The following is a 6,023-nucleotide window of genomic DNA, read 5'->3' as shown; positions in this document are numbered from 1 at the left end:
GGCTCATGCCTATACTCCCAGCACTTTGGGAGACTGAGATGAGAGGATAGCCTGAGCCCATGGGTTTGAAACCAGCCTGGGCAACTTGGCAAGAACTTATCTCCACAATAAAGTTGTTTTTTTTTAATTAGCCGGGTGTGGTGGTGTGTGCCTGTAATTCTAGCAACTTGGAACGTTGAGGCGGAGGGATCACTTGAGCCCAGCAGGTCGAGGCTGCGATGGCAGTGAGCGTGCCACTGCACTCCAGCCTTGGTGACAGAGTGAGACTCCAATTCAAAAAGAAAAGAAAATAAAATAAATAGGGCTCCCTAGCCAAGCGTGGTGGCTTACACCTGTAATCCCAGCACTTTGAAAGGCAGAGGCGAGAGGATTGCCTGAGCCCAGGAATCGAGACCAGTCAAGGCAACTTGGCGAGACCTCATCTCTACAATAAAAAAAAAAAAATTGGGGCCAGGCATGGTGGCACACGCCTGTAGTTCCAGTTACTTGGAAGGCTGAGATGGAAGAATCACTTGAGCCCAGCAGGTTGAGTCTGCGGTAGTCATGAGCATACCTCTGCTCTCCAGCCTGGGTGACAGTGAGACACCAACTCAAAAAGAAGAAATAAGGGCTCCCAGGCAGAGGGTGGTGGGTACACTTAAAGCCCAGACTTCTTCACCACTATACAATACATCCATGTAGCCAAAAACTATTTGTACTCCCTAAAGCTATTAAAATATAGAAAAATAAGTTAATTAGTTTTTAAAAAGAAAGAAGAGCTCCCGATTCCAGTGGTGGTTCATGCCCAAAGAGGTAACAATACACAGAGGACAGATTCACACATAGAGGCACACACACACACACACACACACACACATACACACACACACACGCTAAGGCCTGCAGTCACACACTGGCTTGTGAACTATGAACCCTGCTCCCAAGTTTCTGAGCTCCCATTCACATGAGAACCTGGCCATAGGCTCACACCAATATAGAACCCACATGCTTGGCCAAGAGAGATGCACCTCACCCCTTGGGCCTCACCGACTGGGAGGCCCCATGGTGAATCAGGGAGCCATCACTGAGTACCTGCCTGCTGGTCCTATTGCCAGTCTGTGACTCAAGGCAGAATGGTAGACTTCTGGTGCCAGAGCCCAGAACACAGGCTGTGGGTGTGGGGCTCAGCCCCTGCCCTGCTGCTTCCTCTTCCCCCACCCTGTAATGTGCTTCTCAGCCCCTTTTTTGCCTCTAGTGGGGCCACATAGGCAGCACAGGGCAGGAATTGGCAAGGGACTCCTTAACACTGGAAGAAAATGGGGAACTCCATCCCAAAGCGCCCCATCCTCACCCTGTCCCCATCTGGCCCGGGAACCAGAACAGGGGTAGCCCTGCCACCAGCAGGCACAAGCCCTGCACACGTCTGTTTGCACTTAGTTCACATACAAGTTCACATGGGCTGCACCAAGAGGGAGCAAATCACACACACAACCATGATCTCCATATCTTGCTCACATTAAGCAGCATGTATGTGTACAGCTAACTACGTGTACTCATCCATGTGTTCATGCATGTATGTACCCGTCGGAGCTGCAGCTCACCATACAGGATCTTTGTGACCCCCTCCAAGTCAATGCTGCCTCAGCCAAGGCACATGATTTGGCTAGTAGGCCAAGAACTGGGTCTCAATGCCCTTGACCCCCTACACCCTCAATCAGGACCCAGCCTTCAGGACTGTGACCCAATGTACCCCCACAAAACTCACACATGCCGGGCGCGGTGGCTCATGCCTATAATCGCAGCACTTTGGGAGGCAGAGGCGAGAGGATTGCCTGAGTCCAGGGGATTCAAGACCAGCCTGGACAATTTGGCAAGAACCCGTCTCTACAATAAATAAAAAAATTAGCCAGGCGTGGCAGCACACGCCTGTGGTTTCAGCTACTTGGAAGAATCATCTGAGCCCGGCAGATCGAGGCTGCGGTGGCCATGAGCGTGCCACTGCACTCCAGCCTAGGTGACAGTGAGACTCTGACTCAATAAATAAATAGGTAACTAAAACAAAAATTTAAAAATAATGAAAAACTCATATCCGTAAGTAGTGTGCACACACATGTTCATACATGTACGCACACATTGGAATGGCTAGGGTTGAAGCTGAGAAGATATGTGTTGGTCTTCATGCTTCTTAGTAGATATGAGAGGACCCTTCCTGGAGGAGGGGGAAGGACCAATGCCTTGCAAGGGCCACTTATTCCGGTTCACTCTCTTCAGTTTGCCTGGAGTAGGGAGGGCTCAAGGTCTGAGGATGCCTGTGCAGAAGCGCCAGGTTGGCCTGAGGGTGGAGGGCAGAAGCCTCCCACCTCATTGTACAACTCTCATCATTCTTACTGTAGCCAATGTAATTGGCGCCCCCTAGAGCAGAAGGCAGAACACAGCATGGCTTCCCAGAGAAGAGACAGCTTCCGGAAGGTGGCCCCAACCCTCTGAGTCACAAGGCTTACCCAGAGCCCTCCGGGTTTCCTCTTGCGCTTTGGGAAGGAAAGTCAGGCCTGAGTCCAGGCTGAGAGCCAGGCTCCTGGGCGCTCTGGGAGGAGGCAGATGAAGAGGTCTCAGCTCCTCCCAGGGCATCTTGAGCAAGGTTTGTGTCTCACCTGGGCGGGAGGGCTAATCCAGGAAAGGGGCCTGAACAGCCCATCCAACCTGTGGGAGGCTGCGACTTCTTTAAGGTCAGAGCTGGGGGAGTGGGTTCCCAGGCGAGGGAAGGGCCAAAGATGCAAGTTCCAGCCTGCTGGACCAGAGGGGCTGGCTGGGGACCTTGAGGTGGGAGTACCACACCTTTCATTTCCTGACCCCGAACTCTTTCTGCTAGAATGGGAGCAGCCTGTACCAGCAAAGGAGACTTGGGCCTTCCTTACTGCCAGTGAGTCAGAGGTGGGAGTGGAGACATAGAAAACTACTTACACTAGAGTCCCCCCAGTCCATAGCTTCTTCTAGAACATTGGCGTGTGATGGGGGGAGGAGCAGAGCAGACATGCAGATATTTTCTTTTTTTTTTCTTTTTTTTTGAGTAGGAGTTTCATTCTGTCGCCCAGGCTGAAGCACAGATATTTTCAAGTTTGGAAATTACTTTGGCCGGGCTCAATGGCTCAGCCTGTAATCCCGCGCTTTGGGAGGCTATGGTGAGTGGATTGCCTGAGCCCACGGGTTCGAGACCCGCCTGGGCAACTTGACAAGACCTCATCTCTACAATAAAACAAAAAAAAAATCAACCGGGCACATGCCTGTAATTCCAGCTACTTGTAAGGCTGAGGCAGAAGTATCGCCGGAGCCCAGCAGGTCAAGGCTGCGGTGGCCGGGAGCGGCCACTGCACTCCAGTCTGGGCGACAGTGAGACTCCAACTCAAAAAAAAGAAAAAAGAAAAAAACAAAGACACTCAAAAGCCAGATATTATTTTGCTAGGAATTACACTTAACCCTTGAACAAAATGGGTTTGAATTGCATGGGTCTACTTATATTTCGCCTCTACCACCCCTGAGACAGCAAGACCAAGCCCTCTTCTTTACTACTCAATATGAAGACAGCAAGGATGAAGACCTTTATGATGATCCACTTCCACTTAATGAATAGTAAATACTTTTTCTTGGGATTTTCTTATAAAAAAAAAAAAAAGAAATTACTTTACCCACCAGATGCAGTGGCTCATGCCTGTAATCCCAGCACTTTGGGATGCTAAGGCAGGTGGATTGCTTGAGGTCAGGAGCTTGAGATAAGCCTGGCCAACATAGCAATGCCCTGTCTCTACAAAAAAAAAAAAAGAGAGAGAGAGAAATGACTTCATACTACCTTACAAAACAACTACCAGAACGGGGTGTATGAGGACCCCAAAAAATGGAATTTATTTACAAAATATTGTGTATTTATTCCTACATGTTTAATCTTCAGTTACCTTCAAAGTACTCTTCGTTTGATACAATTCACCTGTCAAGATACTTTTTCTACTTCTTTTTTTTTTTGAGTTGGAGTCTCACTCTGTCACCCAGGCCGCTCCTGGCCACTGCACCCTCCACCTGCTGGGCTCCGGCAATCCTTCCACCTCAGCCTTCCAAGTAACTGGAACTACAGGTGCGCGCTACCACGCCCGGCTGATTTTTTGATTTATTGTAGAGATGAGGTCTCGCCTGCCCAGGTGGGTCTCGAACCCGCGGGCTCAGGCAATCCACTCACCTCAGCCTCCCAAAGGCACAGGATTACAGGCTGAGCCACTGAGCCCAGCTACTTTTTTTTTTTTTTTGAGTTGGAGTCTCACTCTGTCGCCCAGACTGGAGTGCAGGGGCCGCTCCCGGCCACCGCAGCCTCAACCTGCTGGGCTCTGGCGATCCTTCCGCCTCAGCCTCCCAAGTAGCCGGAATTACAGGCATGCACTACCACGCCCGGCTGATTTTTTAAAAATTTATTGTAGAGATGAGGTCTCATCAAGTTGCCCAGGCGGGTCTCGAACCCGCGGGCTCAGGCAATCCACTCACCTCAGCCTCCCAAAGTGCTGGGATTACAGGCTGAGCCACTGAGCCTGGCCTGCCCATTTCATAATGGGTGATTTATGAGCATACCTGCCCACATCACACTAGCATTCAGCAGTTTTTGACCAAGAATGGCACGACCCCCACGCCCCACCCTCCCTATTAACCCGATCTTGCCCAGAGCAACTTTTTTTTATTCTCCGGGGTGAAAAAATTCCTCAAAGGGAAATGTTTTGCTGATGTGGAAGAGGTGAAACAAAAAACAGCAGAAGTACTAAAAAGCATCCAATTTGACGAGTTCAAAAACTGTTTTTAGAAGTAGAAAAAAAGCCTGGGGCTAGGGAGGACAGAGAGACCAGGGAGCCACACGTCTGAGGTACAGGGGAAGCAAGGAGCCAGGGCACAGAGCCCATGGAGATTGTGCCACTGATGGACACTATTCCTGCTTCTAGGATTCAGAGATGGTGGCTGGCTGTGGACTGGAATTGAGAGTGGAGACTAAAGATGAATCACTCTATTATGAGCATCCCCCAACTCCTCCTCCTATGCCAAAACAGTTACCCCCTGTCTCCAGACAGGCAAATGGCAGACAGCCCATGAATACAAACTTCCCTGGACCTTGGGCAACTCCATCAGGATGTCCAACTGGACCATGAGAAGAATCTACCTATTGACTTACATCCTGGGGACTCTGGGTTCACCCCCTTGTGGCCTTGAGCTGCCCTCAGCAGCCTTTGAGGGGTTAGGAGAGCAGAGGGTCACATTGAGGAGGCAGAGGGACAGAATGGAGGCTGAGATTCCTTGCAGAAGAAGGGCCTAGAGTCCTAGGGACTAGGCTGATGGGGACAAAGCCGTCCTGCAGACCCAGAATCTAAGCTCCAGGCCTGGCTTGGCCACTGACCAAGAGGAGCCCTGGACACCTGTCTTTCCCCACTCTTCAGAGTTTCTCTCAGTTTCTTCATCAATCACCTGGAGGTTTCCGTTGGAGAGGGTCCCCATCTCAAGGGCCTTTGTAAGAGCTGGACAAGGCCAGGCACAGTCGCTCACACCTATAATCCCAGCACTTTGGAAGGTGGAGGCGAGAGGATTGCCTGAGCCCACGGGTTCGAGACAAGCCTGGGCAACATGGCAAGACCTCATCTCTACAATAAATCAAAAAATTAGCTGGGCATAGTGGCGTATGCCTATAGTTCCAGCTACTTGGAAGGCTGAGGCGGAAGGATCGCCTGAGTCCAGCAGGTTGAGGATGGTGGGTGGTTGTGAGCATGCAAATGCACTCCAGCCTAGGGGCAGAGTGAGACTCCAACTCTAAAATAAAAATTGTTTTAACCTTTACCAGTCAGCCAGGTGCAGTGGCTCATGCCTGTAATCCCAGCACTTTGGAAGAGACAGGTGAAATGATTGCCTGAGCTCAGGGGTTCAAAACCAGCCTGAGCAACATGGCAAGAGCTCGTCTCAACAACAAATCAAAAAAAATTTTTTTTTTTTGAGTTGGAGTCTCACTCTGTCGCCCAGACTGGAGTGCA

This window comes from Carlito syrichta, unplaced genomic scaffold, assembly GCF_000164805.1.
Source record: "Carlito syrichta isolate Samal-C Ts95f unplaced genomic scaffold, Tarsius_syrichta-2.0.1 Scaffold316469, whole genome shotgun sequence".
Taxonomy (NCBI): domain Eukaryota; kingdom Metazoa; phylum Chordata; class Mammalia; order Primates; family Tarsiidae; genus Carlito; species Carlito syrichta.
The sequence above is the reverse complement of the archived record's forward strand: the minus strand, read 5'-3'. Positions refer to the sequence as shown.